This window comes from Triticum urartu, chromosome 6A (genome assembly GCF_056163025.1).
Source record: "Triticum urartu cultivar PI428250 chromosome 6A, HENAU_Tu73, whole genome shotgun sequence".
Classification (NCBI taxonomy): Eukaryota; Viridiplantae; Streptophyta; class Magnoliopsida; order Poales; family Poaceae; genus Triticum; species Triticum urartu.
This window is the reverse complement of record NC_141878.1, coordinates 71,496,935-71,510,868: the sequence shown is the minus strand read 5'-3', so window position 1 is coordinate 71,510,868 and position 13,934 is coordinate 71,496,935.

Genomic DNA, 13,934 nt, shown 5'->3' with positions numbered 1-13,934 from the left:
TCTTTTGATGATTTCTTAAGCAACCTTGATCGAGTTTTGCAGAGATGTGAAGAAACTAATCTTGTCTTGAATTGGGAGAAGTGCCACTTTATGGTTAATGAAGGTATTGTCTTGGGGCATAAAATTTATGAAAGAGGTATTGAAGTTGATGAAGCTAAATTTGATGCTATTGAAAAGATGTCATGTCCTAAGGACATTAAAGGTATAAGAAGTTTCCTTGATCATGCCGGTTTTTATAGGAGGTTCATTAAGGACTTCTCTAAAATTTCTAGGCCTCTGACTAATCTCTTACAAAAAGATGTTCCTTTTGTTTTTGATGATGATTGTGTAGAAGCATTTGAAATACTTAAGAAAGCCTTGATTTCTGCACCTATTGTTCAGCCTCCTGATTGGAATTTATCATTTGAAATCATGTGTGATGCTAGTGATTATGCTGTAGGGGCTGTTCTAGGACAAAGAGTTGATAAAAAAATAAATGTTATTCAATATGCTAGTAAAACTCTAGACAGTGCTCAACGAAATTATGCTACTACTGAAAAAGAATTTTTAGCAATTGTGTTTGCTTGTGATAAGTTCAGACCTTATATTGTTGATTCTAAAGTAACTGTTCACACTGATCATGCTACTATTAAATATCTTATGGAAAAGAAAGATGCTAAACCTAGACTTATTAGATGGGTTCTCTTGCTACAAGAATTTGATTTGCATATTATTGATAGAAAAGGAGATGAGAACCCCATTGCAGACAACTTGTCTAGGTTAGAGAATGTTCTTGATGACCCACTACCTATTGATGATAGCTTTCCTGATGAACAATTAGCTGTTATAAATGCTTCGCATACTGCTCCATGGTATGCTGATTACGCTAATTATATTCTTGCTAAGTTTATACCACCTAGTTTCACATACCAGCAAAAGAAAAAGTTCTTCTATGATTTAAGGCATTACTTCTGGGATGACCCACATCTTTATAAAGAAGGAGTAGATGGTGTTATTAGACGTTGTGTACATGAGCGTGAACAGGAGCAGATCCTACGCAAGTGTCACTCCGAGGCTTATGGAGGACACCATGCTGGAGATAGAAATGCACATAAGGTATTGCAATCCGGTTTTTATTGGCCTACTCTCTTCAAGGATGCCCGTAAGTTTGTTTTGTCTTGTGATGAATGTCAGAGAATTGGTAATATCAGTAGACATCAAGAAATGCCTATGAATTATTCACTTGTTATTGAACCATTTGATGTTTGGGGCTTTGATTATATGGGACCGTTTCCTTCCTCTAATGGGTATAGACATATTTTAGTTGCTGTTGATTACGTTACTATGTGGGTAGAGGCTATTCCAACTATTAGTGTTGATCATAACACCTCTATTAAGATGCTTAAAGAAGTTATTTTTCCGAGGTTTGGAGTCCCTAGATACTTAATGACTGATGGTGGTTCACATTTTATTCATGGTGCCTTTCGTAAAATTCTTGCTAAGTATGATGTTAACCATAGAATTGCATCTCCTTATCATCCACAGTCTAGTGGTCAAGTAGAACTGAGCAATAGAGAGCTTAAATTAATTTTGCAAAAGACTATTAATAGATCTAGGAAGAATTGGTCTAAGAAACTCGATGATGCATTATGGGCCTATAGAACTGCATACAAAAATCATATGGGTATGTCTCCGTATAAAATGGTTTATGGAAAGGCATGTCACTTACCTCTTGAACTAGAACATAAGGCATATTGGGCCATTAAAGAGCTCAATTATGATTTCAAACTTGTCGGTGAGAAGAGGTTATTTGACATTAGCTCACTTGATGAATGGAGAACCTAGGCTTATGAGAATGCCAAACTATTTAAAGAAAAAGTTAAAAGATGGCATGACAAAAGGATACAAAAACGTGAGTTTAATGTAGGCGATTATGTATTATTATACAACTCTCTTTTAAGATTTTTTGCGGGCAAACTCCTCTCAAAATGGGAAGGTCCTTACGTTATCGAGGAGGCCTATCATTCCGGTGCATAAAAATCAACAACTTTGAAGGCACATATCCGAGGGTGGTGAACGGTCAAAGAATCAAACATTATATCTCAGGTAATCCCATAAATGTTGAAACTAATGTTATTGAAATTGTAACCCCAGAGGAATACATAAGGGACACTTTCCAGAACGTTTCAGACTCCGAAAAGGAATAGGTATGTGGTATGGTAAGTAAACCGACTCCAAAACAGTCCTAATGGAAATTTTTCTCCGTTTTGGAATATTTAAGAAAATAGAAAAAGAAGAAGTAGTCCGGAAAGGACATGATGCTTCCACGAGGGTGGAGAGCGCGCCCTACCCCCTGGGCACGCCCCCTTCCTCGTGGGCACCTCGTGTGCTCTCCGGACTCCGTTTTCTTGCACGATACTTCTTTTGGTCGGTAAAAATTCATTATATAATCTCCCGAAGGTTTTGACCACCGTATCACGCAAATATCTTATGTCTTTGTTTCGAGCTATTTTTCTGACAGATCTAGATCGCCATGGCGTCTTCAAGTGCCCCCAAGGACAAGTTCTTCGAAAAGGTCATCAACCCCTACCTCGCGGAGGTGCTGCAACACCCTCAAACCATTGAGATGTGTGAGGGGTTGCTGCACATCCTCGATGTTGAGGGACCAAGGAGGACCGGAAGCGTGGAGACAAGGCTCGAAGCAATGGAGCAACAAGTTTTCAAGTGCCAGGACAAGTTTTCAAGTGCCAGGACAAGTTTTCAAGTGCCAGGAGATGGTGGAACGTGGACTCAACTCCAATCATATAATGATCATGGAGTTCACCAACAACCACAAGCTGGATGACAAGAACATTGGGGAGGCCATCTTCAAGCTTCACGAGAAAATCGAGCGCCTCCAAGCCCAGATCTATGACCTGCAAAACCAAAACTGTGAGTATGAATATAGATTCAAGAGGATGAGTTTGGCTGCAGATTTGAGGATCCCGAAGACTCGATCATCCTTCTATGATGGTGAGCCTATGCCTTGGAAGATGGACGACAAGCCTATATCATCAACAACTCCATCATCACCACCTCCAAGGAAGGAGACATAAACACATGGGTATGGGCACTCCCCTTGGCAACTGCCAGGCTTGGGGGAGTAACCCGGTATCGTATCACCATCACACTTTTATCTTTACCGTTTTTCTTAGTTCGATCCTTTTGGTAATATCTTGATCTAGTAGAATAAAGTTTTAGTATGATCTAGTTTTGAGTTTTGCTTTATGATCCTTCTATGTAATCGAGTCCGCGAGCTATATATAATAAAGATTAGTGTTGAGTCAAAGTCTTGATTATCTTACTATGATCTTGAGGGAATAAAATAAAAGAGAAAGAATAAAAAGAAATAAAGGGATCATTTGGATCTTATGGAGAGTAATGACTTCACATATAAAGAGTGTGATGAATAAAAGTTGTTGAGAGTTGACAAGCATAGTTTTGATCATTGTTGCAATTAATAGGAAGTAATAAACAAAGAGAGGTTTTCACATATAAATATACTATCTTGGACATCTCTTATGATTGTGAGCACTCATTAAAATATGACATGCTAAAGAGTTGATGTTGGACAAGGAAGACAACGTAATGGGTTATGTTTTCTTACATCTGAGATAAATTATATTGTCATGGATCATCTAACATGTTGAGCTTGCCTTTCCCTCTCATTCTAGCCAAGTTCTTAGCACCAAGTAGAGATACTACTTGTGCTTCCAAATATCCTTAAACCCAGTTTTGCCATGAGAGTCCACCATATCTACCTATGGATTGAGTAAGATCCTTCAAATAAGTTGTCATCGTTGCAAGCAATAAAAATTGCTCTCTAAGTATGTATGACTTATTAGTGTGGAGAAAATAAGCTTTATACGATCTTGTTATGTGGAAGAAATAAAAGCGACAGACTTCATAATAAAGGTCCATATCACAAGTGGCAATATAAAGTGACATTCTTTCGCATTAAGATTTTGTGCATCCAACTATAAAAGCACATGACAACCTCTGCTTCCCTCTGTGAAGGGCCTATCTTTTATTATTGTCTATTAATTTATATAAGAGTCATGGTGATCTTCACCTTTCCTTTTTACATTTTATCCTTTGGCAAGCACAATGTGTTGGAAAGATCCAGATATATATAGCTAATTGGATGTGAGCTTTCATGAACTATTATTGTTGACATTACCCTTGAGTTAAAAGGTTGGGAGGCAAAATATAAGCCCCTATCTTTCTCTATGTCCGACTAAAACTTCATAACCATAAATATCGCGTGAGTGTTAGCAATTGTGAAAGACTAAAAGATGGTTGAGTATGTGGACTTGCTGAAAAGCTCTTATTGACTCTTTCCTATGTTATGATAAATTGCAATTGCCTCAATGACTGAGATTATAGTTTGTTAGTTTTCAATGAAGTTTATGCTTCATACTTGAAACTGTGAATGAATTGTTACTTTAGCATAAGAGATCATATGATATATATATATATATGTTGCTGTTATAATAATGATCATGATGCCCTCATGTCCGTATTTTATTTTTATCGACACCTCTATCTCTAAACATGTGGACATATTTTTCGATATCGGCTTTCGCTTGAGGACAAGCGAAGTCTAAGCTTGGGGGAGTTGATACATCCATTTTGCATCATGCTTTCATATCAATATTTATTGCATTATGGGTTGTTATTACACATTATGTCACAACACTTATGCCTATTCTCTTTTATTTTACAAGGTTTACATGAAGAGGGGGAATGCCGGCAGCTGGAATTCTAGGCTGGAAAAGGAGCAAATATTAGAGACCTATTCTGCACAACTCCAAAAGTCCTGAAACTTCACGGGAGCACGTTTCAGAATATATATAAAATATTGGGCGAAAGAAGTACCAGAGGGGGGCTACCCACCGTCCACGAGGGTGGGGGGCACGCCCTACCCCCCTGGGCACGCCCCCTGCCTCTTGGGCCCCCTGGTGGCCCTCTGATGCCCATCTTTGGCTATATGGAGTCTTTCTCGAGGAAAAAAAATCATAAGCTAGCTCACGGGACGAAACTCCGCCGCCACGAGGCGGAACCTTGGTGGAACCAATCTAGGGCTCCGACGGAGCTATTCTGCCAGGGAAACTTCCCTCCGGGAGGGGGAAATCATCACCATCGTCATCACCAACGATCCTCTCATTGGGAAGGGTTCAATCTCCATCAACATATTCACCAGCACCATCTCATCTCAAACCCTAATTCATCTCTTGTATCCAATCTTTGTCTCAAAACCTCTGATTGGTACCCGTGGGTTGCTAGTAGTGTTGATTACTCCTTGTAGTTGATGCTAGTTGGTTTACTTGGTGGAAGATCATATGTTCAGATCCATTATGCATATTAATACCCCTCTGATTATGAACATGAATATGATTTGTGAGTAGTTACGTTTGTTCCTGAGGACATGGGAGAAGTCTTGCTATAAGTAGTCATGTGAATTTGGTATTCGTTCGATATTTTGATGAGATGTATGTTGTCTTTCCTCTAGTGGTGTCATGTGAACGTCGACTACATGAAAGTTCACCATTGTTTGGGCCTAGAGGAAGGCATTGGTAAGTAATAAGTAGATGATGGGTTGCTAGAGTGACAGAAGCTTAAACCCTAGTTTATGTGTTGCTTCATAAGGGGCTGATTTGGATCCATATGTTCCATGCTATGGTTAGGTTTACCTTAATACTTCTGTTGTAGTTGGGATGCTTGCAATAGGGTTTAATCATAAGTGGGATGCTTGTCCAAGTAAGGACAGTACCCAAGCACCGGTCCACCCACATATCAAATTATCAAAGTACCGAATGCGAATCATATGAACGTGATGAAAACTAGCTTGATGATAATTCCCATGTGTCCTCGGGAGCTCTTTCCATTATATAAGAGTTTGTCCAGGCTTGTCCTTTGCTACAAAAAGGATTGGGCCATCTTGTTGCACCTTATTTACTTGCATTACTTGTTACTCGTTACAAATTACCTTATCACAAAACTATATGTTACCGATAATTTCAGTGCTTGCAGAGAATACCTTGCCGAAAACCACTTATCATTTCCTTCTACTCCTCGTTGGGTTTGGCACTCTTACTTATCGAAAAGGCTACGATAGATCCCCTACACCTGTGGGTCATCAAAGACTTTCTCAATAAATTCATCTATGTCATAATTGTATTTATAATTCTCATAGCAATATTTAAGGATAGCTAAATTTTCAAGTCTATAAACTGAATCATTAAAATCTTCAAACTCTTTAAACAGAGTCAATTTCACAAGCACCCTTAAAAGCAACAAATTCCTCTATTCATTCCACATCATAGTAATCATATATACCATTAACATAAGAGGCTAAGGTTTCATTGTCATTAAATTTGCATAAAAAGGGAGGTGTGGAGCCTTCATCCTAGAGCAACAAGTATAATCATATCTCAAGCATAGTTGCCGAGCATACCAATGCAACATATAAATTTGATCCCATAATAGTTTCCCTTTTTGAGTCAAGCGATAATCCTTAAAGTATTCACGTTGATCCAACATGTCTCCCATTATATAATTGAATGGGGTTTTCTCAGGATTATTAAAGTAGTGCATAATATCTTTCACATAATGAGCATCGAGGGTTTTAGGAGGTTCCCCATCTCCATGAGTAGCAAGTAAACCTAATTTTTTGGTATTTCGTGTTCCATATCCATAACTAAAGATAGAGAAGAACTTAGAACAGCAAATAAAATCCACTTAGTGATAAAGCAAACAAGCACACACGAGAATATTCACCCCACGCTATTTCTCCCCGGCAACGGTGCCAGAAAAAGGTCTTGATAACCCACAAGTATAGGGGATCAATTGTAGCCTCTTTCGATAAGTAGGAGTGTCGAACCCAATGAGGAGCTAAAGGTAGAATAAATATTCCCTCAAGTTCTATCGACCACCGATACAACTCTACGCACGCTTAACATTCGCTTTACCTAGAACAAGTATGAAACTAGAAGTACTTTATAGGTGTTGTTGGATAGGTTTGCAAGATAATAAAGAGCATGTAAATAAAAGCTAGGGGCTGTTTAGATAAAGACACAACTAAGTTAGTTTCAGTAGAGAGCTTTTTGTCACGAGAAAGTTATTTGTTCCTAGACAATCGATAACTAGACCGGTAATCATTATTGCAATTTTCTTTGAGGGAGAGGCATAAGCTAACATACTTTATCCTCTTGGATCATATGCACTTATGATTGGAACTCTAGCAAGCATCCGCAACTACTAAAGATCATTAAGGTAAAACCCAACCATAGCATTAAAGTATCAAGTCCTCTTTATCCCATACGCAAACAACATACTTACTCGGGTATGTGCTTCTGTCACTCATGCCACCCACCATAAGCAAATCATGAACATATTGCAAACCCTACAACGGGGATCCCTCATGCTTGCGCGACACGGAGAGCACCATAAGATAGCACCAATAATAAAACATGCAACTCAAACCAATCACGATCATCAATTAACCGATAGGACAAAACAGATCTACCCAAACATCATAGGATAACCATACATCATTGGGAAATAATATATAGCGTTGAGCACCATGTTCAAGTAGAGATTACAACGGGTAAAAGAGGGGTTACACCGCTGCATAGAGGGGGGAAGAGTTGGTGATGACGGCGGTGAAGTTGTTGGTGTAGATCGTCATCGCGATGATGGCCCCAGCGGCGTTCCGGCGCCACCGGGAGAGAGGGGGAGAGAGCCCCCCTTCTTCTTATCCTTCCTTGACCTTCCTCCTAGATGGGAGAAGGGTTTCCCCTCTGGTCCATGGCCTCCATGGCGGCGGAGGGGCGAGAGCCCCTCCGAGATTGGATCTCTTTATGTTTCCTTATGTTTCTGCGCTCCCTGATTATGCCCTTTCACCGTTTCTTAAATTCCTGGAGATCCGTAACTCCGATTGGGCTGAAATTTTGACATGATTTTTATCCGGATATTTGCTTTCTTGCAATGAAAGAAGGGCACCAACCGCCTTACGGAGTGTCCACGAGGGCCCAGGGCGCGCCCCTCACCCTCGTGGGCCCCTCGGACATCGTCTCGGTTGATTCCACTTCCCAAAATTCACATATATTCCAAAAAAATCTCCGTAAGTTTTTATCTCGTTTGGACTTCGTTTGATATAGATTTTCTGTGAAACAAAAAACATGCAACAAACAGGAACTGGCACTGGGCACTGGACCAATATGTTAGTCCAAAAAATAGTATAAAAAGTTGCCAAAAGTATGTAAAAGTTGTAGAATATTGGCATGGAACTATAAAAAATTATAGATACGATGGAGACGTATCAGGCGGCTCGGGCGGGCTCGGGCTCGGGCGGCGGCGGTCCTGGGCGGGCTCGGGCGGCGGCGGTGAGGTCGAGGGCGACGACGGTGAGGTCAAGGGTGGCCTTGGGCGACGACGGTGAGGTTGAGGGCGGCCTCGGGCGGCGACGGTGAGGTCGAGGGCGTGCACGATCGACGGCGGCGATAGAGGAGTTGGGGAAGTTGGGGGAATAGGGGGAGAGGGGAGAAATGACTTAGCAAAATTTTGTGCCCGTGCGTGGTTGAGTCAAACTAGCAGTAGCGCTGGTAGGAAAAACACGCTACTGCTAAGTTAGCTATAGCGCTTTCGGCAAAAACGCGCTACTGCTACTGGAAGTAGCTATTTATTTTCCTTTTCCTTTTCCTTTTATTTAAGGAACTTAGCTATAGCGCGGGAACACAAAACGCGCTACTGCTAATGTGGCTATAGCGCTTTGTGAGAACAAGCGCTACTGCTACGCCTTTCTTCACTATTTTTCTTTTTCTTTTCTTTTTCTTTTTTTCATTTCTCCTTTTTCTATTTCTTTCATTTTCATTTACTTTTCTATTTATTTTTCTACATATTTTCTTTTTCATAGCAGTAGCGCTCTACAACAGAAACGCGCTGCTACAAGGCACTTAGCAATAGCATGTTTCCCTCAGGCTCGCTACTACTATTCCTAACCTACCGGCAACAGTGTGGGAATTATTGTAGTAGCACTTTTCTGGGCAGACACGCTACTGCTACAACTATAGTTGTAGCGTGCTTTCTTGACAAGCGCTACTACTAAGTAACAGTAGGCTTAGTTTTGACTAGCCTACTGCTATACCTCTGTGTATAAGGTGTTCCCTAGTAGTGGTCCGCGACATCGGGGAGGTCACCCTACAGTCGTGATCTTCCAAGGGGAAGGAGCCCATCTACGACAACATGGAGCGCATCCAGGGTACGTGCTCTTCCCATGGGAACAAGCTCATCTGTGACAAATGAGGAAACCCATAATTCGTTTTGTCGTGCCACTTCACACGGCGAAACCCATGTTTTGTTTTGTCGAGTCCGTTTTGTAGTGTAGTGAGAATATGTCCAGTTTTAATTGCTATATTTGGTTATTTGCAGTATGACTTGTTTATTTCAGTTGTTCACAATGTGATGCTTTATATGTGCAATTATTTACTGTGTAGTATATTTCATCAATCCAGTTTTAAACATACCGATAGGAATGCATATACTTTCTTGCTGTGAAGCCTATTATAGCTAGCATATGCCTCTTTTAAAGTTTTTTGATTGTTCGGTTGTTTGTAGTTAGCATATGTCCAGTTTAAAATGCTATCTTTGGTTGTTCATAGTATGCCTTGTTTATTCTAGTCATTCACAACGTGATGTTCTATATGTGCAAGTATGAACTGTGCAGTTCAATTTCATCAGTACCAGTTTCAACAATACCACTATGAATGACTACATTTGGTTGCTGCATCTTGTAGTTAACACGCCTTCCCATTTTTATTTAACAATAACTAGTATACTTAGACCGGCACAATACCAGTTTGAATGACTATGTTTGTTTGTTGTTAAATGTTAGGCTTGTTGCAGTTAACACACTTTTCCACTTGTTTTGCTTTACTGGCGTGCTTAAACCTGCACACTGAAGGTATCTTTTGGAGATTATTTTGTCTACCATGGATAATTTTGATTGATGTTTAGCCTGTTGTGCTTAACATGCCTCTCGATGTACCTACACAGGACAATTTTGGGAACGACTGCTGTTTTTCATCGAGGTTATTCATCCCATGGCTTATATATACTCACTATTCAAGATATCGGTAGCTAGTACCATATAGGTCGGGGGCTGATAAGGGACTAATCGATGAATCAGACTTTTAACTGAATATATTTGTAACCCATTTATCGTTAGGTTAACTAGGGTCATATGTAATATATCTGAGGCTACATAGCAACATGCACTATACTTTAATGTCTAAATATGAAATCATAGGCTACATAGCAACAAGGAAGAGTGTTACCTTAATGTTCTGATGATGTCTAACTAGATATACGTAGAAGAGCAGCAGAAGCAGCAACAACAACACAACCTTGTTTGGATACTCAACTTAGCTAGAGGTTAGAGTTAGTTTCTCGCTCATGACTAACCCTGAACTAACTCCATCCAAAGAGGTGTTTGGATGACAGGGTTAGATTGACAATAAATGCACTAGGAGAACTAGCTCCAATTAGCACCTCTTGGGTTGAATAGTTTTTTTGGGTGGGTTAGATGCAACTAGCTCAAAATAGCCCTCATGTTTGGATATACTTTAGGTCTATTTGAGCCGGAACTAGCTCAAACTAACTCTAACCCATGGATACAAGAGCAGTTAATCAGCCGATAATTTGTAAGAATGCAATAAACTCCTTCCGGCCCATAGTATAAGATGTTAATTCATCTAATATGTGAATATATTGGATGTTATAAGATATTATAAAAGAGTGTTGTACTACATCATTGTGCAATTGTTGTTTAGCTTCTAATATTAACTTGGTGCTTTTAGGTACATATGTCATTGGTAAAGATCCGTGCTTCCACCCTTTCTGCGTATGGGGAAATGAGATATCGATGAACCAGCATCAAGTGAGAAACCTGATAAAGATTAAAATGAGTCAAAAGATGGCAATTAAACTATTTATTTACACTTTATACAAGACAACAACGAACTGCAGGATGGTAAGTAAGAACTCTGCAGCCTTCTTTTTACTGCCCATAATGAGTTGTGTTAGATGACAATGTCTGAATCTTTTCCTTTGCAGTGGTTCCCAAAACAGTTTACTCAAGATTACCTCTCAAATTACATGATTGGTGGGCATGCAAAGGTTAAAGTATTTCTACCAGAACACGATGATTATCTAGATAATTTTCATGAAGACCATGAAGGATGGGCGGTCGGCCATCGCAAGGGGTTGGACTAGAGTCGTGCGTGCCTTCTACATGGAGGAGGGCACAATATTGGCATTCCGCTTCACCTTGTTCAGCAACCAGAATATATTTCGTCTCTTTCTTCATCGTCTTTAATAGTACAAGTATACAACTGTGGTTCATCATTCTTTATTTGGTTCTTATGTAATTCTTAAACATATGTACCTATGAATCGAATAATGCATTGGTAGTTTGAACCTGATGGATATGAATAAAGCTATAGCATATATTCAACTTCAAATCCGGTACAATTTGAAATAGCAGCAATTAAATTACGGTGAAATTACGCTCTCTAGATCGTTACGGCACACACGGTTGGTAAAACACAAACGTTTGGGATATACACCATAATCCGACACGGTTCACAGAGAGGAAATGTGTGCAAGCATGCACATAGTTGCCGTTTGAAAAGCGTGTGCGATGTCAGACAATATCACTAACGGTGCGGGCAAACGAAACGTTTGTGATAGTTGCCTTATCATACACGATTCGCCACCATGAACTGTTTCTGATGAAGTATGCATCGTAAATGTTGCACCACATGATAGTGTGTGCGATAGTTGTCGTGTACGACGATGTTATGACGGTCCGACGTTTCGTAATCCTATCCGACACTCGTACGACGATTAGCTAATCTTCTTAATTAGTTATCACATACGGTTTGGGAAAAGCGATTGTGTGTGATTGTATGCTTATCATACACGTTCTATAATAGTGAACCGTTTGTGATGGACCGTGCATCGTAAACGTAGCACCACAGAATACCGATTGCGATGGCAATGCGAGCACAAACGAGTAAGAGTACTATATATGCATCTTGGCTTCCTATCCCCGACGGTTTCTGGGTCGTGTGGAAAGGACCCCCTATTGCCCACACTCACTTGGCGACGGTTCCAAATGCCGTCGCGGAAAGGGGGTTAAAACCATTTGTGTAGCACCGACGCGTACCAGTGGCTCGATAGTTCGGCTCATGCTCGTTATTTAATGAACCAAGCCAAACAATGTTTTTTGCTCATTAAGATTAACGAGTTTAATGAGCGAGCAAATGAGTTTCGTGAGCTAACTCGTTTAGCTCGCTAATTTTCAAAAGTTTGACATGAGATCCATAGTTCAGATCAGCCCATTAACAAAAAAGTTGCTAGTTAGCCCAGCCTAGGGGCCCAGCACCCCAGGCCACTTCAGCATTTCTCCTAGACCTAGGAGCTAGCCGTCAGCAGACCCTAGAGTCAACCATGAGCCAGCCGACGGGAACCAAACATCCTTGTTTAATTTATGCCGTCGTGAATTTTTTATGGGATCATGGGATTCTTCTATGTTGTTTATTACCTTTACGTCCTTGTTTAATTTATTCCATTGTGAATCTTTTATGGGATCATGGGATTCTTCTATGTTGTTTATTATCTTAACGAGCACTCGTGAACACTCACGAGCATGACGAGCCCATAACAAGCCGAGCTGAACAGACGTTTTCGCTCGTTAATATTACCGAGCTTAATGATAATGAGCTAAACGATAATGAGCTTAATGATAACGAGCCGGAGCCGAGCAGCTCGTTAGCCCACCGGGGCCAGCCACCACGCCAGCCAAAGGATGGAGCAGTGGCAGCCCGCCGAAGCCGTTGAGGCCCGCGCCGCCTGTCGGCCAAAGTCGGCCGCCGCGATCAGGCGCGCCTCACCCACCGCGCCACGAGAAGCAGCCACCAAGCAGATCTATCGGGGCATCCCGCCGCCATAGCTGCCATCGCGCACCCCGCCACCAACCACGCCGCCCGAAGCCTGGCAGAAGCACATCGTCCGTACCTAGGTCGGAGATGCCCCCGCCGTGCCAACCCCTATCAACGAGGGAACGAGAAGGCCCTGCCGCTGCCAGCTCTAATCGGGCTTTGCCCGGTCGAGCTCCGGGGCGGCGGTGGGGGAGGCGGGGACGGGTTAGGGTTCCCCGGTCACTGTGCGGAGGCGACGCGGGAGGGGGGGGGGGGAGGGGGCTCATGCGGAATATCAGGGGGCATGGAGGTAAGCCACTACAATAAAGTCATCTTGTTGTTTGGGGTGAATACATGAGTTACTTAAGAAGGCTTCAATTTATTTATAAATTACCTTGACCAAGCTTTCATCTCAATATTAAGTTTCTTAATTTTTTTCAAGTCACCTGATAATACTTCCTCTCATTAGAAGAAAACCAGGCTACCTTTTTTTGGTTTTATATTTGTAGTTTTTATACCATATGTAGTGCTAATCATTCCAATCGCTTTAGTCTTCTTCTGAATCTGAGCTAAACTTTGCAACACCAAAGCGTATAGTCAATACATATTGACCAAATAGTCCAACGCAGATAGAAAGATTTGCCGTTTTCCGAAAAATGGCCACGCATTATATGTATAACAATTTTTTATCATGATCAACTGAGATATCATATTGCAACTTCATACCACAAAGGTTGATTATAGTTGACCAATTCTGTATAACTGAATACAAGAGAAATGATTCCAGCAAAGATGTAAGTATGAAATATCACCAGATCTTGCTAATGATGCAGAATCATGACATCGCTATTATATAGTAGTATATGTTCTTAAAAGCACATACTTAAACTACGATGACCGTACAAAGGCATCACTTTGAGAAATAATTCACAT